At 40.6% G+C, this 26,206-nt stretch overlaps 1 protein-coding gene across 1 annotated transcript in view; it reads left to right on the top strand.

Annotated features, from left to right (window-relative positions):
- POLR3B (RNA polymerase III subunit B) overlaps positions 1–24,552 on the top strand; it is a 149,010-nt gene extending 124,458 nt beyond the window's left edge. The window contains exons 29-30 of the transcript XR_006886174.1: positions 21,778–21,830; positions 24,122–24,552. The gene's annotated coding sequence lies outside the window, so the exon portion shown is untranslated. The remainder of the gene's footprint in view (positions 1–21,777; positions 21,831–24,121) is intronic.
- Positions 24,553–26,206: the final 1,654 nt, after the last annotated feature.

Genomic DNA, 26,206 nt, shown 5'->3' with positions numbered 1-26,206 from the left:
CCTCTTAGCAAGCTGCCTGCTGCCTGCGCTTTAAATGACAGCAACAGGGCTGGGCCCCAGAGCGGACATCCCAGCAGCGGCAACTGTCTTTCTGAGTTACTGGAAAATTTCCTTCCTCTTTACTCTGGGTCTTGCATGTCCGAAGTAGGGCCACAATCTGTCAGGACCTGAAATATATCAACGCTCGTCCAGAAAATTAAACAGGAGGCTGTTCGTGATTCATTACCTGTTCTGCCTGCAGGGAGAGTTATTCTAATTACCTTACTCGGTGTCAGATGTTACAAAAATCCAGGAGTAAATATTTGTAGAGATTGAGGCAGACACGGTTCTGATAGCACAGATGTTGTAGGACCTTTTCTTTTAAATAAAGTCAGAGATGCAAATACACATACATGTGCTTCCGTTCTGTGTCTGGATCCCCTTGGCAGCTCCTAATCAATCATGGCAGTCTACCCTGCTAAACCTGAACTTGGCCTCGGACCTTTGAACACCAAACTCAGCCATAACCCATCAGCTGGGATGCAGGAGTGTGCCGTGGTGGAGAGCAAGGACTCTGCGATCAGAATGCCTGCCTTCAAATCCTGGCTCCGCCAGCCACCTACGGGCTATATGATCTCAAGCAAACTATTTTGCCTCGGTTTCCTCATCTGTAAAAATGAGGTAATGATAGTACCTACTCATAGGGCTAATTGAATCAATTCATGTGACCCACCTAATAAGTGCTCAATAAATATCAGCTATCCTTATGATTAATGGAAGTGGCTTCCATATGGAACCTATTTGGCATCCCTGTATGATAGCATTTCTTCTCTTTCTTATTAAGTCCAATTCAACTGTGTGATTTGTTCCCTAAGTGGAGTAGCCTATCTTGCTGATAAATCTAGGGTTGGACCCTTGTTGGAGTAGTAAGTTTAAACATGCCCCTCACTTTTATTCAAACACTCCCAAATGTGTGCCTTTGGTTACAATGGAGACTGGGTCAAAGGGTGTGGTTGACAAAGTGAAGCCGTTTTCACTCTTGGAAAACAAACAGCTTAAACTATTTACCTAATACTGGGTTAGGAGTGCAGTCTTCTTGTGGGAAAGAAATCCAAGACATCCATATGGCACTCTTGGCCTTCCCATTCAGCATCCCCACTCCCTCCACTTACCAGATTTTATGTATGTATTTCTATTCAGCCTTGTGCATTGAACTCAGCATTAATGTCCCCCGCGAAAGAATCTGATGACCTGTGTAAGAAAGAATTTGTGTATGAAGGAATCTTTGGCTTATGTGCAAAGGAAAAAGTCTCCCCTGGAAAAATGCAGGCCTTACACATTTAGCAGACCCTCTTGTCCACAGAGTCAGTCAGTCACTGGCAATTAAGCAACTGCTGAAAGATCAGAGGCAGGAGCCCAAACATGAAACAGAGGCGGCGCATGAAGATCACCGCCTTCTATCTCTGAGTTATGGGCGGCCGAGGTTGCCTCCCCCTGGGCCCAATCTGCTCTGAGCTTTTCCTGCTGTGGACAGAGGCCCCCGGGGACTTTTACTCACCCCAGTCTTCATGCAGCTTACTGATCCCTTTTTCACATGAATGAAAAACGCCTTTGATTTTGAACACTCACGTCTGTTTTGTGTAACACTTAACCGATGTGCCAGAATCATTCTGTACCTTAAAGGGGGTCTTGCACCGCGTTATTAAAATCAGTCCTTCTGTGAAGAGTCACTTTGCTCACTTAAAGGATAACCACCCTGCCTTTCTTAATGATGCTCATCTCGTTAAACCTGGATTAGGGAAAAGAGGGGCAAGCAGACCAACAGTTGGAACCCAGCCCAGAGCCTATCGATGACTTGCTCCAGCCACAGGAGAGACTTCAAAGAAATATTGTCTGCTGATCAGCTGATGGAGCCTTGTAAGCCTTTCAGCCCTCTCTTCCTTGGGAACCCTGCTTCAGATCATTAATTCCAGTTAGAATCCTGGTAAGCCAATAGAGACCTTGACCCAGTGGCTCCACTTCATTTGTTCAGATGACAGAATGGACTGTATTATTATCTATGGAATTCCCCATCTCTGGAGAGGTCCAAGAAGAAGTTAAACCATTAATCCATTCAACTAACATTCTCTGTTTCTTGAGGGCGCTCTAGCAAGTCCTGGGACTGCAATGATGAATGAGTTGCTCAGAACTGGGAGAGAAGACAGAGAATCTACAATTCAAAGAGTGGGGAGGCTGCCGTTCATGTATGTAACCTCGGCAAATTCAACTACGTGCTCAGCATTGGAAAAGAAAGGAAGGGTAGTATTAGCCCAGGCTGACAACTCTGTTCTCACCTCCCTCTGTCAACTTGACTTTAGATTAAGGGAAATGTAATAGCTGTCTGCTCATGCCTCTCACAGTGAGACTCTCTGCTCTAGTGTGAGTCTCTAGAGTTAAACAGATTGTGAGTGGGTGTTTTGTGTTTTTGTACATTATGGACCCTAAATTTATGACATTGTCCCATTGGGTGCCCAAAGGACTAGTCAACTGTTCCAATGCTGAGTGGCTTAAGTTGTCTTCAAAGGTAATTTTTCACTTTAAATCCTGATTGTAGAAGCTAATGCCTGGGTGAGACTAGATTTTTCTATCATACAGCAGAAGGGGAAGCTGGGCTGTGACATCATAGAACGGGAGCTCCTGAACAGTCAGGGCTAGTTTCCCAGAGGAGGTGACTGCCAGAGCTGACTTTTTCTTTTTTTTAAAAAGATTGGCACCTGAGCTAACAGCTGTTGCCAATCTTTTTTCTTTTTTCCTGCTTTTTCTCCTCAAATCCCCCTGGTACACAGCTGTATATTTTACTTGTGGGTCCTTCTAGTTGTGGTATGTGGGACACCACCTCAGCGTGGCTTTATGAGCTGTGCCATGTCCTTGCCCAGGATCCAAACTGGCGAAACCCTGGGCCGCTGAAGCGGAGCGCGTGAACTTAACCACTCGGCCTTGGGGCCGGCCCCCAGAGCTGACTTGTGAAGAATGAATGGACATTAACCAGTAGAAGGATAGTCTAGGGTGGGGTTGGAGGGGAGGAGGAGGACGATGATGACAATGATGAATGGAGAGAGTCAGGAAGTAGAATTGACAAGACTACGCAGGAAGTAACAGAGAGAAAGGAATCAAGGAGGAGCTCTGAAGTAATGGCTTGGACAGCCAAGTGGGTAGTGAACCACCAGGATGAGGAGTAACTGGCAGAAAGCCGATGGTGGCGGGGGAAGGGAGGGACAATGATATGTGCCATTTGGAACATACTGAGTTGGGCGCCTACAGGACACCTGAGTCAGCAGCCTGTCTGGAGATGAGAGGCTGGGGCTGCCAAGGCAGACTTGGGAGTCACCAGTGACTGAGGGCATGGGAATGAGCGTGACATTGTCCCCAGAGAAGTGCAAAGGGAAGAGGGCCAGAGACGGAACTTCAAAGACACCATCCTGCAGGGATGGGTGTGAAAAGAGTCCAAACAGGAGAAGCAAAAGATAGCCAAAAAAATAGTAGTGTCCAACAAACCAGGGGAGGAAGGGTCTCCAAGTAGGTGGGAGGATCAAGAGTCGGATGCTGTGGAGAGGACCAGGAAGATGAGGTCTGAAAGGCGTTCTGTGGATCTCTCTAAGCTGTGAGAGCAGATTCACAGGGCCATGAAGGGGCTGGGGCTCTAGGGGGTGGGACGTGGCTGTTTAATTGGGTGTCATAGAGCTCCTAGTCTCCGTCCTGCTCAATGGTTCATAGGGCAAACCAAGGGAACACCACTGGCCTGTAGATCGCCTCTGGTGTGATGGTTGCAGCACCCTTTCCCAGATCTTTCTCTGCATCAGTCTGCCTGAAATCCTCACCATTAGACTCCTGCAGGCAGGTCTCCTGGGAAAACACGTTTAGTTAACTAAGGAACACGTGATCAGTATCATGACTGATGAGATTAGCTAGCCTGTCTTCTCAAACCCCTAAGGGAATGCACAAGGATCAGGAGAAAGGGGTGAGGGCAGCAAGAGAGGGGCAAAGTGAGCAGTACTCAGTCAGCTAGGGGTCTCTTTCCCCTACGTTACCACACCACTACCCCCGTAGTGGGGGCTCCTGGATTCATGATCCGGGGGCACAGGGAAGGGTGATATGAGAGCATGATGTCCTCACAACTTCCACAGTCTTGAGTTTGACCTACTTGATCAATCCTTCTAGAGAAGGAAATTGAGATTGCTTGAGCACCTGCTTCGCACTAGTCCCTTTGCATAAATTACCCTCCACCTAACCCTGCTCAGTAGGCAGTGTTCTCCCCCATTTTATTCCCCTGTGATGTGATGTGATGGGGGAAATGTCTTAATACAAATCAGCATTCTAGACTTTTCTGTATATATAGTTATGCAAATTCACACACACACCACACATACACAATCTCTTTTTTGAACTTTAATCATTGAAAATTCCAAATATTTACAAAACTAGAGAGAAGTATAGTGGATCCCCATATACCCATCACTCAGTTTCAACGATTGTCAACTCGTTACTGATCTTGTATCTGTAACTCCCCCTTTTCCCCTCCTAGGTTATTGTGAAGCAAATCCAAGATTTACAAATATCATTTCACGTTAATATTTCAGTATGTACCACTAAAAGGGCTTTTTAAAAATCATAACCACAGTACCATTGTCACACTTAGTAAGAAGTAACAGCAATCTCTTACTATCATCAAATATCCAGTGTTCAAATTTCCCAGCTGTCTCGTAAATATTTTTCCCAGATGTTTGTTGGCGTTGGAATCCAGATACTTTACATTGGTTAATCTGTCTTTTAAGTCTCTTATAATCTATATGGGTCTCTCCAATCTCCCATGTCCCTATCTCCTTTTTTTATTTACAATTTATTTGTTGAAGAACCAGACGTTTGCCCTAGAGTTTCCCATAATTCAAACTTTGCCGATTGTATTCCCTTACTATAGTTTTAACACGTGTCCCTGTACACTGTATCTTCTGAAGTTTGCACTTAGATCTAAAGGCTTGATTGGATTCAAGTTTGATTTTTGTGACAAGACTAATTTATAGGTGGTTGTGGTTTTCCATCAGGAGGCACGTACCTCTTGACTCTCTTTTGGTGATATGAGCGGCCATTGATGCTCAATGCCTAGCTTCACTCATTCAATGGAAGTTGCAAAATGGTGCTATGCTGATTCTATTACTTCCCCTTCATTTGTTAGCTAGGATACACCTGTTTAGAGAAACTTCCCTTCATCAACTCTTTCTTTACCCAGAGGTATATTTCATCTAGTAAAGGCTGGATATGTACTTGATTATTTTCCTTTACTTACCAGTTTTCAAAATAATGAGTTCGTTTCCTAGCATCCTTCAGTAGGCACCAATGAGCTTTGGGGGTATCATTATGAACTCATGGATTAGCATGTTTCATATATCCCAGTCCATTGCAGTTGTTATCCTTCTGGTGCTCAGATTGCCCTCTCTTTGGCCAAGAGCAGCTGTTCAGGTTTGCTCCTGAGTCTTTTTGATACAAATCCAGGAGCCCTTGAAAACTTCCTTGCTTTCAGGTATGCCCTGATGTTCCAGTCTCCTATTGTATATTTCCTGTCCCAGAACTGGACTCAACCATTTCTTCAGGGAGCCCAGTCTCCTTTTTGTGAGAAATGATATTTCAAGACCACAATCCATGTGTTAAGGATGCTCGTTACTACTGAGTGAGTAATTATTGCTAAGCCTTTTTAATGGTTAGTGCTAAGATAGATGGGACATGGGGGGCAAGGAGGAAGGAAGAGAAAGTGTATCACAAGTTCATACTAATACTTCCAATTCCAATTCAGGACTACAGGGTTATCTTAATTGCATCAGTCTTACATCTATTTCCACACCAAAACTTCCAGTTCCCAGTTCTCAGCAACACCAACAGAATTACTCACTTACCATCCCAGAATATGTGCACAACAGCCTCAGAATGGCAATATCAACATTACCACCAGCAATATGGCTACGAAGAGAGTTTAATATTTTTGTGGCTTTCTGGTCCTTTCTGTTTATACAGGATATCCCACGAGGGATATGCAGTCAAATTACTGGTTGTACAGTAATTTAGAATTGTTGTCTGTGAGGTTTTAGGTCCAGGGATTTCATCTGATTTTGGTTGTTAGGGATTTTTAGTCTAGTTTCGTTTTACATTAAGTCCAGCTTCTATCCTTGTCCTCTCCACCCTGTTCACTTGCCTCTGTAGACAACAATTGAAATTTTTTTCTGTTTATGTTTTCATTGGTTTTTTAAATATATGCACATATCCCCTTCCTCTTCAAAAAACCAAAACATATTACCTATACTTCTCCACCTTGATTTTTTGACCCAACACTATAATGCATGACACGGCTCTATAGCGATATCTAGAGAAATGGGTCTCGCTGTCAATGGGATCAAATATTCCATGCTGTTTTGTGGCCTGCCTTTTATCACCTAATACTCCAGGAGCTTCTTTCCCTCTTCCTCTAAGGCTTTGGAAATACGATCAGATGAACACCAGCTTCGTGGGAGGGGCCCCATGGCAGTATTTCTCAGGCTTTTGGTTTCGTCCATCAGTTAAAGACTACACATATGTCATCCACCAATTTTAGGTCAAGTAGTGTGTAGAGTTTCAACACACTTGGTAAATAATAAAAACACTATTTTAAATTATTTTCACTTGTTTTAAATCTGTGAAAGAGATGACACTTGCCATTTTTACCCAGGATTTGTATGTGACTTGATGATACATGGCTGGAGACCCAGGGGAGGGTCCCCATCAGTCTTTTCTTGTTTCTCTTAACTATAAATTTTTACTCAGTTACAAAATCTTAACTCTCAAGTATTCAGTGGTTCTAATAGATAGTTCTGGATGTTTCTTGTGGAAAGTATTTCTATTGCTACCACGAATACCTCAAAACTTAGCAGCTTAAAACAATAGTTGATTTCTCATGATCCTGTGGATCAGGAACATGGGCAGGGCCTAGCCAGGCAGTTCTTCAGCTCCATGCCGTGTCATCTGGGGTAACTCATTCAGCTGAATCCACCTGATGGCTGGGCTGGGCTCGATGGACCAAGAGAAGGCCTCATTCACAAGTCTGTAGGACAAGTTAGGAGTGAAGCTTCAGGAGGCAGAGGACCTGGGTTCAAAATCTGGCTCTGTCACTAATTAGCTACACGCAACGACCATTAGATAGGTGACCAGGATCAACCAGTTGCTGGACATATTGAGAGGTCCTGCCTACGGCATGCCTTGATGTAGGCGTCCTTGGAACAGCTGATGGTGGTGGGGAGTGAGGCTGGCTCCTAACTTTCATAAAGCTCTCAGAGGTTTTTGTGACCATAAAAATTTTAAAACTATTGATGCAAAGAAAGCGTGCCTTCTTTAACCATTCTGAATTGGCTACCAATTAGAGAAGTCCTAAAAGAGAAGATACCAGAGATTATAATTTTTCATGTAAAAGGAAGTTGAAATTGGATATTTTTGGTCCCTCTGTCTGCTTTTTGGCTAAGGCCCTAAAGGGTGAGAACTACAGAGTGTCCTCATTTCCCTCGTCAAGGTGCGAGACGCCATGCAGGGCGTGCTGAGACTATGAGACCAGTTCTGTCGCCGTGTCAGCAATCATCTACCTCTAGTTTACAAAAGGAAGGTGGTTGAAGAGGCCAGAGCGGGAAGATTTCTTAGAAGAGAGGAATTGGATTGTTCTGGCATTTTCTCTTCCCCTCACCTGTGAAGGACAGTGGGGAGGATTCTCCCTCCCCTCAACCCAAAAGAGAGTCCCTCAAAGGGACTCCACATGGGTCGGATCTGAAGCCGGACACAAGCCTAAGAAAGCCAAAAGCGAGAGACTGAGGCCATTGGGCTGAGGGAGCAGAGGAGAGGGCCAGCGCTCTGCACTTTTCACTGACGACAGGGACAAGGATGTGTGAGGTTTCCCAAGGGCCAAGTGGACTCGCAGGACGGAAGCTGCCTAGTGCTACTGTAATGGAGACACCAGGAAAGAGAATTGCTTCGAGGGGCTATGTGACTCCAAGAGTCAGAGTAGGATTCTGTTAGTTAAGATTTGGTTTGGTGCAAGTGAGAAAAAAACCAACAATGACCTAAACAAGATTGAAGTTCATTTCTCTCAAGTAAGTGTAAGCAGACCAGGGCTGATATGGGGGTTCCAAAATCATCAGGGATCCAGACTCCTCCTGTCTGGTTGCTCTGCTGTACTCAACACATAGCTGGCACCAGAGGGCCCAGTATGACCATTCTATCTCCGTCCATTGCTTCTGCAGTGTAGCCAGCTGAAAGGAAGGAGAAAAGCCGTCTCCCTACATTTGAGGACAATTCCCAGAAATTGCTCACATGACTTTCACCTCCATACCATTGGCTAGAACATTGTCATAGGCTCTATCTAGCTACAAAGCAGGCTGGGAAATTTCATTATTCCAAGTTGCTATGCATTCAGCTAATCGAGGATTCTGTTTCTGAGGAAGAAGGGTAAAACTGATGTTGAGGAGCAATTAATAGTCTCATCACATCGGTAGACTGCCCACGATTGAGAATTGAGTTGTAAAAGTCTAGGCATATGAGAGGCATCACCCAGGTCAAAGGAATGGCAAGAAGCTCCCAGCAAGAGCACGGCCAAACACATTGTCCAAAGCATCCCTTGAGAGAGAGAATCCGCACCAGTGCAGGTGACGATTGTGCTCCCCACAGACGGCTGTGCCTCCTTTTCATCTCACGGTCTCTCCCCCGAGAGCTTGAGTTGGAGGAGACGGAAATCATGACCCGTGAGTGGCAGAGCAACCAGTAAAGTAAACACAGTAAAAACCCTCTTTACCCCACTCCAGGCTTGGGTTCAGGCCAAGCTGGGGAAGTTAAGGATCTCTAAATTAGATCAGAGCTTGGATTTTTAAGTTGTTATTCTGCATTTGACTTTTAGATGACTAAAACAAAGCTTGCTGTTCTTATAAGTGCCTGGAGGACTTAAAAAAATCTAATAGTGGCAGTTCCTTAGAAAGCTGAACACAGAGTTACCATATGACCCAGCAATTCTGCTCCTAGGAATATATGCAAAAGAATTGAAAACCTATGTCCTCACAAAAACCTGTCCACGAATGTTCAGAGCAGCGTTATTCATAATAGCCAAGAAGTGGGAACGACCCAAATATACATCAACTGATGAATAAAAAAAAAATAGTATGTCCATACAATGCAATATTATTTAGCCATAAAAGGAATGAAGTACTGATAAAACTTGAAAACATCATGCTAAGTGAAAAAAGCCAGACACAAAAGGGGCACATATGATATGATTCCATTTGTATGAAATGTCTAGAATAGGCAAATCCATAGAGAACGTCGATTAGCGGTTGCCAGGGGTGGGGGCGAGGGGAGTTTGGGGAGTGGCTGCTAATAGGTATGAATTTACTTTTGAGGTGATGAAAATGTTCTGGAGTTAGATAGTGGTGATGGTTGCAAAACCTTGTGAATATGCCAAAAACCACTGAATCGTACCCTTTAAAATGGTGAACTTTATGGTATTTGAATTATATCTCAATTAAAAAACTTTTAGGGGCTGGCCCCGTGGCCGAGCGGTTAAGTTTGCACGCTCCGCTGCAGGCGGCCCAGTGTTTCATTGGTTCGAATCCTGGGTGCGGACGTGGCACTGCTCATCAGACCACGCTGAGGCAGCGTCCCACATGCCACAACTAGAAGGACCCACAATGAAGAGTATACAACTGTGTACCAGGGGGTTTTGGGGAGAAAAAGGAAAAAAGTAAAATCAAAAAAAAATTTTTTTTAAATGTAATACTAGCCAGAAAGTTATTAATCTTGCCTGAGATTTCATCCAGAGCTGAGGAGAGAGCCGGCCAAGAGGCGTATCTAAGGGGACAGTGGAAGAGTTGTTTTTTCACTGTTCTCATGAGAACTGAGTCCCTTCAATGTAGTGGTTACATTTGTGGGAGCTCGTCTAGGATCAAATGGATCGTCTAGGATCCTTTACATGAAACAGAAATGATCAAAATGTTAGAAAGGATTAGGGGACTTCATGTTCAGCTTTCACATGTAAATCTGTCATTCCCATTCTTAGAACAGGAAAAAACTGAGTGAACTGGAAATCAGCCATTTTTCTTGAACACAGCAGAGAACTGAGTCTGTGGGTGTGTTGGTCAGTTCTGGCTGCCCTAACAAAGTGCCACAGACCAGGTGGCTTATTAATAACAGGAATTTACTTCTCACAGTTCTGGAGCCTGGAAGTCTGAGATTGGGGTGCCAGCATTGTCGGGTTCTGGTGAGAGCCCTCTTCTGGGTTGCAGACAGCCAACATCGTGTTGTATCTTCACATGGTGGAAAGAGGGCAAGCGAGCTCTCTGGGCTCCCTTTGGACGCTACTCCCATTTGTGAGCGCTCCACACTCCTGACTTAATCACCTCCCAAAGGCCCCACCTCTGATACCATCACATTGGGTGTTATAATTTGAACATGTAATTGGGGGGGAGGGGTGGGAGAGACAGAAACATTCAGTCTATAACAGTAGGGCAAACTGCCACCCTAAAATCTGGAGAGACAGGCAAATCCAGACACACATCTTAGATCTGCTTACCTGGAGCAGAAACTGCTGGAGCCATAGACTGATAGGAAAGTTTGAATGGTAATTTTGATGAACTTCTAAAGGGTGAATGTAGACTAGCCTGAGAGTGAGAAACTTCTGGGGCCTTCAGTTTTAGGGGGGCCTTCACACTTTTGTGGGCTTTACCTCTAGCAACGCCATCAGCTTATCATGGTGAAGATGCCAGAAAAATCCCCTCATGGCTCTGTCAAGGACTGGGGAAGAGTAATCATTGTGAAATACAACCAGAGTGTTCTCCATAACAAAGACCTACTCTCCAAGGAAAAAAGACTATACCAGAGCCTTATCCCACCTGAGGGAAGGGCATTCCTCCCCCTTCAGCCCCCTCTAAGCTCCTGTCTCACTTACGGGAGAAAATCTATACCAACAGAGAATCGCTCGTAAAGGTCACAGGCCAGAGGCACGGCTCACTAGAACACTGATATTTAATGGTAAGGTTGTAGAATGCTGTCTCTCCCCTACACTTTACCACCACTCTAACAGGGCTCCAGTAAAATAACAGTGGAATATAGCTGAAAGAGCTGCAAGACACAGACTCATTTCACAGATGAGGAGTTCTTAAGGAAGCCAGAATCCAAGAGAGTAGACACAAGCAAGAACAGTAGAGGAATTTGAATCCTCTGACACCTATGGCTACAGCAAACATTAAATGGAGTCCAACTCCTAACCAGATTAACATAATCCTCACACTAAAGGCTCAGTTCCCATTACTCAATACAACAGATCTAACTCTCAACAAAAAATTACAAGGCACCCCAAGGCAAGAAAAAACACAGTGTGAAGAGATGAAGCATCAGAACCAGACTCAGATATGACACAGATGTTGGAATTATATAACAGGGAATTTAAAATAACTATGATTCGTATGTCAAGAACTCTAATGGGGAAAGTAGACAACATGCAAGAAGTGATGAGTAGTGTAAGAAGAAAGATGAAAATTCTAAGAAAGAATCAAGAGGAAATGTTAGAAATAAAAAACACCCTAACATAAATGCAGAATGCATTTGATGGGCTTATAAGCAGACTCACCGTGGCCAAGGAAAGGATCACTGAACTTGGAGATAGGTCAATAAAAACTTCCCAAATAGAAATGCAAAGGCAAAACAAATAAACAAAAAAACCAGAACAGAACATCCAAGAACTGTGGAACAATCTCACAATTTCAAAATATATAACATACATGTAATTAGAATATCAGAAGAAGAAAGAGAAAACAGAGCAAGAGAAATATTTGAAGTAATAATGGCCAAAATTTTTCCAAAAGAATGGCAGACACCAAACCACAGATCCTGGAAAGTTAGTGAATACCAAGTGGAATGAATACAAAAAATCTACACCTAGGCATATCATACTCAAATTTCAGGAAACTGAAGACAAAGAGAGAATCTTGAAAGAATCCAGAGGGAAAGAAAGACCATATCTATAGAGGGTAAGAATTACCGTGGGGGCCAGCCTGGTGGCATAGTGGTTAAGTTCACACGCTCCACTTTGGTGGCCCAGGGTTCATGGGTTCAGATCTCAGGCACAGACCTACACATTGCTCATCAAGCCATGCTGTGGCAGCATCCCACATACAAAATAGAGGAAGATTGGCACAGGTGTTAGCTCAGTGACAATCTTCCTCAAGCAAAAAGAGGAAGATTGGCAACAGATGTTAGCTCAGGGCCAATCTTCCTCACTAACAAAAAAAAAAAGAGGGAGAGAGAATTCCAGTGGACTTCTCATTAGAAACCAACCAAGCAAGAAGAAAGTGGCGTGAAATATTTAAGATGTTGAAAGAAAAAAGCCACCAACCTAGAATTCTAAATCCAGCAAAATTATCCTTCAAAAGTGGAGGAGAAATAAAGACTTGCTCAGACAAATAAAAACTGGAAATTCATTGCTAGCAGACTTGCCCTACATGAAAAGCTGGAATATTTTCTTCCAGCAGAAGGAAATTATATAGGGTAGAAGCTTGCATCTACATAAAGAAAAGAAGAACATTAGGGAAAGCATACATGAAGGTAAAATAAAAGTTTTTATCTGCATTTTTCTTAATCTAAAAAATAACTGTTTAAAGTAATAATAATAATGATTTCTTGGGTGATTATAACATATGGGTAAGTGAAATAAGTGACAGCAGTGTCATGAGGGGGTGAGTGAGATGAACTGGGAATACTTTGTTATAATGTACCTGCACTACACCTGAAGTGATGTCATGCTATTTGAAGCTGGATTTAGGTTAGTTAAAAATGTATTTTGGAGACTCTAGGGCAACCAGTAAAAAAAGTTTAAAAAGAAGTATGATTGGTATCCTAAAAGAGGAGATAAAATGGAACCATATAAAATGCTCCTTTAAAACCAGAAAAGGCAGAAGAAAAAGAAACAAAGAAGAAATGCAAGGAATAGAACACAGTTATGAACATGTTTGATATTAATCCAACTGCACCAGTAATCACTTTTAATGTGAGTTGTCTAAATATACCAATTAAAAGACAGAAATTATCAGAGTGGATTAAAAAAAAAGACCCACCTGTAGGTTGTATACAAGAAACTTACTTGAAATATAAAGATTTAGATAGGTTTAAAGGATTGGATACTGTCACTGTCTAGCTCTGTTTTCGTAGATACACCTGATATCCTTAAAATAAATTTCCTGTTTTTTTGTTAAGCTATTTCCAGGTTTACTTGCCAGCCAAAGAGTCCAAACTGATACTCTACAAAAGAATGCAATGAGTATAGACAAGATAATATGTGCACATGCATTATAAAGGCAGTTAAAAACAGTGGGTATGTATTGAGGAAGGCTTCCTCTGATTATTTGGAACACACATGGGAAATATGGCAGAAGCAAGCAAAAATGTTGCCATGTTATAAGCACAGCTATTGGGGGGAAAAAAGCAAAGGGATCGAAAAAGACATACTACTCTAACACTATCCAAAAGAAAACTGTAGTAGCTATATTAATTTCAGACAAAGGAGACTTCAGAACAAGTAAAATTATCAGGAATAAAGAGCGACATTATATCAATTCTCCATAAATACAAAACAGTCCTCAATGTGTGTGCACCTAATGAGAAAGCGTCAAAGTTCATGAATCAAAAACTGATAGAACTGAATGGAAAAATAGACAAATCCACTGTTATAGTTGGAGAGTTCAACACCTCTGTTTCAGCAACTTATAGACCAAGCAGAGAGAAAATCAGTAAGGGTATTTGACCTGATCGGCACTATCAGTCACCTTGATCTAATTGACGTTTATAGAGTACTCCATCCAACAAGGGCAGAATATTCATTCTTCTCAAGCTCACATGGAACATTCATCCAACAAAGACCACATTCTGGGCCATAAAACAGACCTTAACAAAAACAGGTATGGGATCTGTATGAAGAAACTTCAATACTCTGATAAAAGAAATAAAAGAAGATCTCAGTAAACAGACAGATATTCCATGTTGAGAGATTGGAAACTCAATATTATTAAGATGTCAATTTTCCCATCTTGACATATAGATTCAACACAATCCTAGTCCAAATCCCAACAAGTTATTTGATGGATGTAAATAAAATGATTCTAATGTTTATATGGAAAGGCAAAAGATCGAGAATAGGCAAAACTATCCTGAAAAAGAAGAACAAAATTGGGGGACTCACACCTACCCAATTTCAAGCCTTGCTATAAACCTCAGTTATCAGCACAGTGTGTTATTGGTGAAAGGATAGACGCAGTGATCAATGGAACAGAATAGAGAACCCAGAAACAGACTTCGACGAATATAGTCAACTCTTGGACAAAAGAGGACAGGGGATTCAATGGAGAAAGAGAGTCTTTTCAACAAATGGTACAAGAACCACTGGATGTCCAGATGCAAAAAAAGTGAACGTAGGCCTAGACCTTACGCTTTTCACAAAAATTAAAGTGGGTCGTAGACTTAAATATAAAATTCAAAACTAAAAACTTCAGGAAGAGAACGCAGGAGGAAATCCAGCTCACCTTGGGTTTGGTGATGATTCTTCAGATATAACACTAAAATCATGAGCCATGAAAGAAAAATTGATGTTAGACTTTATTAAAATTAAAAAGTTGGCTCTGCAAAAGACAAGCCACAGACTTGGAGAAAATATTTGCGAAACACATATCTGATAAAGGGCTTGTGTTCAAAATATACAAGGAATTTGTAAATTCCATCATAAGAAAACAAACAATTAAAATGAGAAGAAGATCTGAACAGACACCTCAGCAAGGAAAATACACAGATGTTAAATAAGCATATGGAAAGATGCTCAACATCATTTGTCATTAGGAAATTTCAAATTAAAACAACAACAAGATGCCACTATACACTGATAGAATGACAAAACCCCAAAAAACTAACAATACAAATTGCTTGTGAGGGTACAAAGCAATGGGACTTCTCATTTTTGCTGGTGGAAATGCAAAATGGTACAGCCACTTTGTAAGACAGTTGAGCAGTTTCTTACAAAATTAAGCATAGTCTTACCATATGATCCAGCAATTGTGCTGCTAGATATTTACCCAGCTGATTTGAAAATCTAGGCAAATAGAAAAATCTGCATAGGAATGTTCATAGCAGCTTTATTCATAATTTCCAAAAAAGGGAAGTGACCAGGATTTCCTTCAATAGATGGGTAATGAAACTGTGGTACATCTGTACAGCGGGGTATCATTCAGCAATAAAAAGAAATGAGCAATCAAACCACTAAAAGACATGGATGAATCTTCATTGTATGTTACTAAGTGAAAGAGTCTGGAAAAGGCAAAACTTTTTGGTGAAAAAGAGATGGTAAAAACATCAATGGTACCATCAGGGGTTTGGGAAGAATGGGGAAGATGGAATGGGGAAGTGAAGCATAAATTTTTTTTTAGGTTGGAGAAATTATTGCATATAATACTGTAATAGTGAATACATGATACTATGCATTTGTCAAAACCCATAGAACTTTATAGCACAAAGAATGAACCTTAATGTAAATAAAGTTAAAAAAAATCCTTTAGAAGGTTGGAGGATCCCAGGATGGAATGCGGAATATGACCAAACAATCTAACTGTATTACACGTGTGTGAAACAACTTTATTGAAGGGGGTGGGAGGAAAATGGGCTGACCTAGGTAACTTTGGAAATTAGTAACCTCTGAGACCACAGGCACAAGAAACTGCACATAAGCCCTGGACTCCAATTGATAAAGCTGGTTCTCACGGGGGTATGGGTTAACAATTCTGGTGCCACTGTATGTGTATACTGGAATTAAACAAGTAAATAATGCTGTATGGGGAGAGTCAAGTTTCTCACTATTGGAATGGGAGGGGCAAGAGGGAGCCAAGAGGACCCTAAGGAGACGTGACTGCTAAATGTAGTATGTATCCCGGATGGGATTCTGAAATAGAAAAAGGACATTAGGTCAACACTATGGACATCTGGATAAAGTACTGACTTTAGTTAATAATCATGAACCAATGTTGGTTCATTAATTAATAAGTATACCTTACTAATGTTAGATGTTAATAATAAGGGAAAATGGGTGTGGGGCGTATGTGAACTGTGTATAATCTTTGCAATTGTTCTGTAAATTTAAGCTGTTCTGAAATAAAAAGTTTATTTAGAAAAAACACTGTAGAAAGTGAGAATTCCTCAGAACTGCAGTTAGAATTATCTAAACTGATATTTAATCTATGTGTGGCAGTAAAATAATAAATGAAACAATATTGAAGAAATTTTGAAGAAAATTTTGAAGAAAGGATTAGAGAAAACCACAATGAGATACCAGTACACCCCCTAGAATGAGTAAAATGTTTTCATTTGACAGTATCAGGCAATGTTGTTGGCAATAATGTGGAGCTGCTGGATCTCCCACACATTGCTCATGGGAATGTAAAATGGTACAACCTCTTTGGAAAACTGTTTGACAGTTTCTTATAAGTTAATTGCGCACTTACCATATGACCCAACAATTTAATTTCTAGGTGTTTCCCCAAGAGATATGAAAGCACACACTCAAAGACTTGTTCATGAATGTTTATACAAGTTTCACTCATAGTAGCCCAAAACTGGTAACCACCCAAATAGGTGAATGGCTAAACAAATTGCCGTATTTTATACAACAAAATACTATTCAGAATTAAAAAGGAACAGATCTACTGATATATGCAGCAAAGTGGATCAATACCCAAAACATTATACTGAGTGATAGAAGCTAAACAGAAAAGAGTATATGCTATATGATTCCATTTTTTATGAAACTCAAGGAAAGACAGATCTAATCTGTAGTGTTAGAAAGCAGATCAGAGGCTGGTCCTGTGGCCAAGTGGTTAAGTTCGCACACTCCCCTTCCACAGCCCGGGGTTCACCGGTTGGGATCCTGGGCACAGACCTGCACACCACTCATCAGGCCATGCTGAGGTGGCATCCCACACAGAAGAGCTAGAATGACCTGCAGCTAGGATACACAACTATGTGCTGGGGCTTTGGGGAGGAAAAAAAAAACAAAACCAAACAAACAACCAAGAAGATTGGCAACAGGTGTTAGCTCAGGGCCAATCTTGCTCACCAAAAAGTAAAAAAAAAAAAAAAGAAAGCAGATCAGTGGTTGCTTGGGGCTGAGGAGGGGAGGTGGAAGTTGAGAAGATGCAAAAGGGAACGTTTTAAGATAATGACAATATCATATATTGATTGTGGTGGTGGTTATACAGGTGTATGTGTTCTCGACGTTCATCCAACTGCATACTTAAAATGTGTGCATTTTATTGCATATAAATTGTTTCATAATGAAGTTGATTTTTAAAAAGGAGTCGAGAAAAAGTGACAAATCAGAAGATGAAGGAGATTAAACTTGTGCAAAACTGACACTCTGAAGAAAGATACCAAAGAAATGGAATGAAAAAAACTTCAAAAATACAATTCAAGAAAACTTTCTAAAAAACAAAGCCTCAGACCACAGACTGACAGACCCGTCGTATCCTGGAATATCTGATGCAGAAAAATCAACACTGAAATTAGAAGGTTTACTAGGCATCAAAGAGAAATAAAGAATATTTGGGCTTCTATGTAAAAAGTCACCTATGCTGGGAGAAACGAAGGCTGGCCACACACTTCTCCACTGCAACGTCAACAGTGGAAAAAGTTGAGCAATGTTTGCATTTTTATCTCAGATAAATAAAAGACTCATACCCAGCCAAATTTTCTTTCTAATATAAAGCGAACAGCAAATATTTTTGAACATGAAGGGAATATAATGTTCATGAGCCCTTATAGAATAAACTGTAGGAAGTTTCAGCCAACTGCAGCAAGAATAGAGAAACCACGGTAAAAAAGACTAGGGGAGAGGGTTGAATTTTTTTTTAATGTAGAGCCATGCCTAAAACAACTTTAGAAATTGTATAAATATGATAAGCCATGACAGCTTAGAAATAATGTAACTAATAAATGCCTGGAGGAGCAGAAGAGAAGTTATGAATTAGTTTAAGTGTACTGATTAGCTCATGTTTTACAACCTGAGTTCAAAGGGTATTAAAACTGCTGAGTCAACAATAGATGGAAAAGGACATTTAAGGGTATAAAGTATAAAGATATGGAAAGGTATAAAGGATATTTAAACATAAAGAGAAATGCTAGAACTAAAATCATGATATAATGTAATTAAAAGTTGATGGTGGAAGGGAGGAATGAATGGGAGGCAGGAGGAGGTGGAAGCATGCCAACTTTCTTATTGCATATGGTCAAGTCAATAATTGCTATGTGAAGAAAAAGGGATTAATTATGTAAAATTAAACCGCTAAAATAACTTTAACACTAAACCATTAAAATAACTAAAAACCTTCCAAATCATCAGGAAATGCATGCACAGAATGAAATACAGCAAACACAAATCACATTATTAAAAAGATTTTTTAAAGGAATCAAAAATACATATTGTAACATAAAAGACTATTGAAAAACACCAAATATATCTGTTGCTATTGAAACATTCGAATGGATAAACTAACTTATTGAAAGGAAAATACTCAGGCTGGATCACAAAGCAAAACTCAGCTACTTGAGCAGACACGAAACATGATATCCAAGAAAGTTTGAAATAGAGATATGGGGCAAAATTCTGGTCTATAGAAACAAAAAGAAAACAAAAATTATCACAGTAAAATTTAGGGCAAAAAGCATTAAATAGGGGTAAATAAAGGCAATTTGAAATAAGGGGAAAATTGCACAATGAAAAATTTACATTTATATTTGTTTATACACGAATTACAATACCATTCAAATTCATAAAGGAAATAAAAGAAGAGAGAGAAATAGAAGTAGAGGATTTCACGTCTCTTAGCCTCTGGCAGATGAAGTTCACGAAATAATAAATAATCTGAAAAAAGACCCAAATAAAATACTTAAGACGAATTTAATGCGTTGAACTCCACACAGCCAAAGCAGATAATCAGTGTCTCCTCAAGAACCATACATTTAACATTCTCCAGTCGCAATGCAAGAAAACTAAAAATCAATAACAAAACTGGAAAACAAAGAAAAGCAAAACACCATCACAACTGTTGAATGAAAGAGGAAATCAAGATTAAAATTATAGAGTATTTAGAAAATATGTCAAACTCAAACTTTTGAGATATGACTAAAATAGTGTAGGGAGAAAAATTCAGAGCCAAAGACATTAATATTTGTAAATAATAAAAAATGAAAATTAGTTAATAATCTAACTCAAGAGATTAGAAAAACATAAGGAGAAACTAATGTAAAGAATTTAATATATTAGAAAGTAAAAAGGGTATAACTAATAAGTAAAAAGGGTTATTTAGAATAAAAACAGGAGTCTAATGCAGAAAAAAAGGAGAAAGCATGAAAAATACACACAAAAAAGAAGAGTGATGACAATAACCTCAGACTTAGAGTAAACTAAAACAATTATATGTCTTATTTGTTCAGTTTCCAAATGAAATAAGATGATTTTCCAGGAAAATATGATATCTAATACTAACCTTAGAAAAGAGAGAAAAATCTAAACAAACCATTATGTAGAAAAAATAAAGTTTTAATCATTTATTCAGCTGTCTTCCACCAGAAGAAGTCCCACATGATTTCCCAGGGGGAATTGAACCAAATTTTTAGGGAATTCTAATGCTTTAATTTTTTTTCTGGAAAATTAAAGAATGTAGTTCTGTAAGTTCATGCATTGAGGTACCCCCCTTTCCCCCAGATGGATAGCAATAATGGACAAAACACACAAACAGAAAGTTAAACAAACCTAGCCAGGTTCAAGAACAAATGAAATCTCTCCACGCCCTGGGAAACAGGACAGTAACACAAAATGAGAAGCTCAGCTAAAGGAACTGACAAACTGGGCTCAGAACCTGCCGTGGCAGCTGGGAGTTTGTCTTTTGCGAAGTTAACTGGGTCTAGACGTGATCATATGCGGCCAAGGACATCACCAGAAATGAGAGCCTGCACCAGGGCTCCTCCATCTGTGAAAGTAGGCTGAAAAATCATTGCCAACTGCTGCCTGGTGCAAGACTTTCATGAAGCTGTGGTCCTAGGGAGGCAAAGAACAGAGCACAGTTTATGACCAGAATTAAATCAAGCTGTCCACTGACAGCTTGGCAGCGTATTTGCCATTGCTTCAGTATCACCATGGGGCAGGAACCCTACACTGCCGAATAAGACCTGGTTCAGGACTGAGAGGACTGGGTGGAACCACTGGGCAGGCTGCTAGGAGGAAAGTGAAGACAGAAAGGGGGAGTGATGATAAAATAGACATTTTCCAACATATGAAGACTGAAAGAGTTTATTACCCATTAAATGTGTTCTTCAGCAAGAAGAAAAGAGGAAAGCTGTGGCATTCAAGACACAATGGGTGAGCACAGAAATTAATAAATGTATGGATAAATTTAATGAACTGTAGACATAAAAGCCATTAAAGAAAAGTGACACAAATTATAGGAATCAATATTACGTGGGAGTTATCTTCAATGGGCAGTTAAGATTCTTGTTTTATTTGTGACTTCAGACTTTTTATAAGAAGATTAATTAAAAATACACACTAAAACATCAAGGGCAACCATTGGAAGAGCAGAAACACAGTCAGCACAGAAGGAGGTGAAAGAAGATAGAAAACCTTACCAATTCAACATAAATCAGGCAAGAAAATAAAGCAGAAAAAAAGATAATGCAAAAAAATAGATGTTAAATATAAGTCCAAATGTGCTATTTATCACAATAAGTGTAACTAGGTTATATTAGTTTTCTAGGGCTGCTGTAACAAATTACCATGGACTTGGTAGCTTAAAACAACTGAAATTTATTCTCTTAGTGTTCTGGAGGCCAGAAGTCCAAAATCAAGGTGTCAGCAGGGCTGTGCTCTCTCTGAAGGGTCTAGGGGGAAATCTCTCCTTGCATCTACCAGCTTCTAGTGGCTTCAGCTGTTCCTTTGGCTTGTGGCTGCATAACTCCAATCTCTGCCACCTTCACATGGCCTTTCTTTTCTATGTGTCTCTCCCCTGCATGTCTCTTAAAAGGACACTTGTCATTGTGTTTTAGGGCCCATCTGGATAATCCAGGATGATCTCATCTCAAGATCCTTAATTTATTTACATGTGCGAAAATCCTTTGTCCAAATGAGGTCACATTCATAGGGTCTGAGGGTCAGAAAGTGGACAAGTCTTTTTAGGAGTCACCGTTAAACTCACTAGACAGGTTAACTTACCTATTATAACAAAAAAGAGAAAGACCATCAAACTGGATTTTTAAAATCCAGCTAGACACCAATTACAAATGATATACCCAAAGGTAAATCACATATAATGATTGAACATCAAGGGGAGGAGAAATATATACCAAGGAAATGCTAATAAAAAAAAGTTGATATAGCAATATTAAAGCAGACAGCTTATAACTTGCATTTTCACTTTATTTTCAATGTCTTTTGGTGAACAGTTGTTCTTAATTTTATAGAGACAAATTTATCACTATTTTCCTTTATAGTTAACATTTTTTGTCTTGTTTGAAATATTCTTGTCTAACCCCAAATCAGAATAATATTCACCACCTATATTTTCTATCAAAAGTTATAAAGTTTTGCTTTTGACAGGTAAGTTGGTGATACATCTGAGTTAGTTATTTGTATGGTGTGAGGCAGGGATCAACTCTATTCTTTTCCAATATGAACAATTTTTTTTTCAGATCCACTTGTGGAATGGTACCTCTTTTCACTACTGATCTGCCATGACAGATAAGTGAGTCTGTTTCTGGGATCTATATTCTATCCAGTGTTTAAATTGTTTATCCTTTCTCCTATACCATGTTATCTTGATTACTGTAGCTTCATAATAATCCTAATAGCTAGCAGGACAAGTCTCTCCTCCTTACTTTTTTTCTCTAGAAGGTATTGACTTCTTTGGGCCTTTTATTTTTCTCTTCAGAGACAATAAAGATCTAAATAAAGAAATCTATTATGTTCATGAATACGAAGATAATAACATAAAGATGCCAGTTCTCCCCAAAATGACCTATAGATTCAATAAAATTCCAGTCACAGTTTCAACAGGATGTTCATGAAATTTGATAAGCTAATTATGAAATACACATTCTCTTTGATTCAGCAATTCTATTTCTAGTAATATATCCTACATATACTTGAACATGTGGACAAAGTGAATGTACAAAGAAATTCACTGTAGCGTTGTTTATGAATGCTAGAAAAAAAGATTTTAAAAACAATCTAATATCAACAAAGATGGAACTGGTTAATTATGGAACGACCATATGAAGAAATACCATGAAAATTTTTAAGACCAGGGCAGCTCCATATACATTTAATATGTCATGAGCTCCAACATACATTGTTAAGTAAAAAACAAAGGAGCAGAATAATAATTTAAATTATACTTCTAAATTACTGATTTTAGTTATTATCATTAGTATCATTAATATCTACTGAACATTTATTGAGACAAACACTTTTCTAAGTGCCAGTGTGGCTGAGATATTTTACCCCAGTGGAGTGTTGAGAGGCAGCATTACCAGTAATCTACCATTGCCAGAGAGAATGGCAGTGCATTGGAGGCCGCACACACTTATATTTAACTTGGAGAATTTAGCCCTGTGTTCAGGAAGATACCATGTAAATAGTGTGGGCAGTCCTATCCATCATTCCACTCTATAAGCGCATGGTCAGAGGAGAGGGACCCATGAGGGAGATGAACATTGAAATAGTAACTAAAAAGGGCCGGCCTGGTGGTGCAGCAGTTAAGTTCGCATGTTCCGCTTCTCAGCTGCCCGGGGTTCGCTGGTTCGGATCCTGGGTGCGGACATGGCACTGCTTGGCATGCCATGCTGTGGTAGGCATTCCACGTATAAAGTAGAGGAAGATGGGCATGGAGGTTAGCTCAGGGCCAGTCTTCCTCAGCAAAAAGAGGAGGATAGGCGGCAGATGTTGGCTCAGGGCTAATCTTCCTCAAAAAAAAAAGAAAAAGAAATAGTAACTAAAAGACGTTGACCAAGTGTCTCAAAGGAGAAGAACAGAGCATGATGAAAGTGTATGACATAAGAAATTATTTATTTCTGACTCTTTTGTTTGCAAGTAGCAGAAACCAAACTCAAACTACCTTAAGCAAAAAGGTGAATTTATTGGCTCACATATCTGAAATGTCCAAGAGAAGATCGAATTTCAGGCATGGTTGCATCCACTCAAAAGGCATCACTGGGGCTCTCTCCCTTCCTTTCTTGGCTCTGCTTCCATCCGAGCAGGACTAAGTTTCAGGCAGGCTCTCCTCTTAGGTGGCCTCCAACAGAGCTAGCATTTCACCCTTGCAGTCTAAGCTCTCATTTGCAAGACTTCTAACAAAAGCTCAGGCTATGTTTGGGCCACATGCCCACCCCCTGGTGTGGGAATGGTGTCAATTCCTTATAGTTCAACCACATAGATGGAAGTACATAGTATCAAAGAAAAAACGGAGCTGTTTTTAATAGAATGAGTGTGAGTAGATAGATGCTGAGCAGGCAAAACATGCAGATGTCTACATTTGGGGCTTAACCTAGTTTGCAAACCCGAGAATGGCTATTTTGGGAATGCGGAATTTAAGATGAGGATTTAGAAAACTCTGCCAAATAGGAAAATATTTACCACTGTCTTGAATAAAGGTTCTTGGAGGTGCTAAGCTGCCTTTTATTACTTCTACCCCTATGTGACGGTGACGAGGGGTCCCCTAAATTGGAAGGTGGTACAGGAAGAGGCCTGGTAGCCTTGTTGTTTATTTTTGCCTCTATCTTGCATCTATCCCTGAGCATAGAAACAATGTTTTATCTTTGTTATAGTCTTAGCACTCAGCCCAGTGCCTGGTCTGTAGTGGGGAATAGATAGGTGTTTGACAATCAGAGGATAGACTGAGGAATATAATTTCTAAGAATGTCTTTTGTCGTTGAATCTACTAAACTGTATTCTTGCAATGAGCTGTTTTTTCCTTCCCATTCCACTTGCTAATATTTTTTCTGGTCTCCCTGCCTCTTCCCTTGATTTTGTATCCAGATTCCTGATAACCACTTCAGGCCATTCATCTTTTGAAGACTCATTTCAGCTCTGTGTCAGAGATTCCTCGTTCTTCCATAGAGGTTGAACCAGTGTTTATCCAGGTACGTGGACGCTCAGTTTAAAAACTATATTTCCCAGCCTCCCTTGTAGCTAGTATGGTCATATGGCTTAGTTCTGGACAATGGGAGGTACGCAGAGGTGTCCTATGACAACTTCCTGGAAACTTCTGTGGTGGCTAGCCTCTAAAGATGGCCCCCAGCAAGCCGTCTCCTCCTGGACGTGCATGCCACTCTTCTCATCAAGCGGTAGCCTGCGCCCACCACCACCCCTTCCTTGGGCTGGCCCTGTGACTGCTTTGACCATTAGAGTGCAGTAGGAAGGACATTCAGGGATTTCCAAGCTCAGGCCTTAAGAGAGAGAGAGCTTTCATTTCCTTCCTCTTGGGACACTCATGCTTGGAATGGTCCTTTTTGAACGTAGCTCCCATGCTATGAGGGAGCCCAAGCAGCTGTGAAGAAAAACCCTTGTAAAGGAGAACTGAGACTTCAGGCAGTGCCTCCAGCTGAGCTCCTAGCTAACAGCCAGTGCAAACTTGCCAGCCATGTGGTTGAGGTCATTTTGGACATATCCACTGTCCTAGAATGCTGGCCAACACCATGTAAAGCAGAACTGTGCCATCTTCTCACAGAATCATGATATATAATAAATTATTGTTGCGTTAAGCCACTGAGTTTGGGGGTGGTTTATTACACTGCAGTAGAAAATCAAAACACTTTCCGTAAAACATAGTTATCGGGCTGGCCCAGTGGCACAGTGGTTAAGTTCACATGGTCCGCTTTTCCGGGGCCCGGGGTTCACTGGTTTGGACCCCGGGTGCGGACATTGCACTGCTTGGCATGCCATGCTGTGGTAGGCATCCCACAAATAAAGTAGAGGAAGATGGGCATGGATGTTAGCTCAGGGCCAGTCTTCCTCAGCAAAAAGAGGAGGATTGGCAGCAGATGTTAGCTCAGGGCTAATCTTCCTCAAAAAAAAGAAAGTTATCATATACTCCCTGCCTCTTCTTTTCCCTTTCTTTTTCCTGTTCACTGAAATGCATACATGATAAACAAAGCTGAAGCAACCATCTTGGCCTATGAGGCAATCTTGGGAATGTAGGTCATGCAAGAGAAAATAACTTGAATATCTCTATTTCATTTATATACATAAAAGAAAGAAACTTCCATCTTGAATACACCACTGTTATTTTGGGTCTCTTATTCAAGTTGAACCTAGTTCTGACTGTATTAACTCATTCTCAGACACCACTTGAAGGTAACTTTTGCACATCCCTCAGTTTCTTCAGTTTCCTTGTTCTTCTGTTTATTTTTAAATTAATTTTTGTTTTACCAAAGAGGCATGTACATACACTTTTAGAATCCAGATAATTTGAGTGTTCCAGTTTCTAACAAGATGAAGGATCAGCTTAGCCTTGCTAATTCCTTCCTCCAATCCCACCTCATACACGCCACACAAGGGGCTGGCCCCGTGGCCGAGTGATTAAGTTCGCGCGCTCCACTGTAGGCGGCCCAGGGTTTCATCAGTTCGAATCCTGGGCACGGACATGACAGTGCTCATCAAACCAAGCTGAGGCAGCGTCCCACATGCCACAACTAGAGGAACCCACAACGAGGAATAAACAACTGTGTACCAGGGGTTTTTGGGGAGAAAAAGGAAAAAATAAAATCTTAAAAAAAAAAAAAAAATGCCACACAAAACCAGAAGGAAGTTGTGTGGAACTGACATAACTCGTGCAAAATCTCTGGTGCAACAGGAGGTATTTAGGTCCTGCTGTGAGGGAGAAGTGGAACATGGCTGAGCCCCGTGGGTGGAGACGGGCACTTGGGTCACAGAGACTTTGAGATGTCCCTTTTGCTCTTTTACATTTTCCTGGACAGACTCGGCTCATTCTGATGCCACAGTTGAGTACAAAAACAGCAGCCACCCCTATATGGTCAGGACTGCCCGTGTAACATCAGAGTGAGCACTCTAGCCAAGTAGGGGGGTTAAGAACCAGTTAACAATGGGTGCAAACAGACTGGT

Source organism: Equus quagga, chromosome 19 (genome assembly GCF_021613505.1).
Source record: "Equus quagga isolate Etosha38 chromosome 19, UCLA_HA_Equagga_1.0, whole genome shotgun sequence".
In the NCBI taxonomy this organism is placed as follows: Eukaryota; Metazoa; Chordata; class Mammalia; order Perissodactyla; family Equidae; genus Equus; species Equus quagga.
Note: the sequence above shows the minus strand (reverse complement) of the source record. Positions and strands in the feature narration are given on the sequence as shown.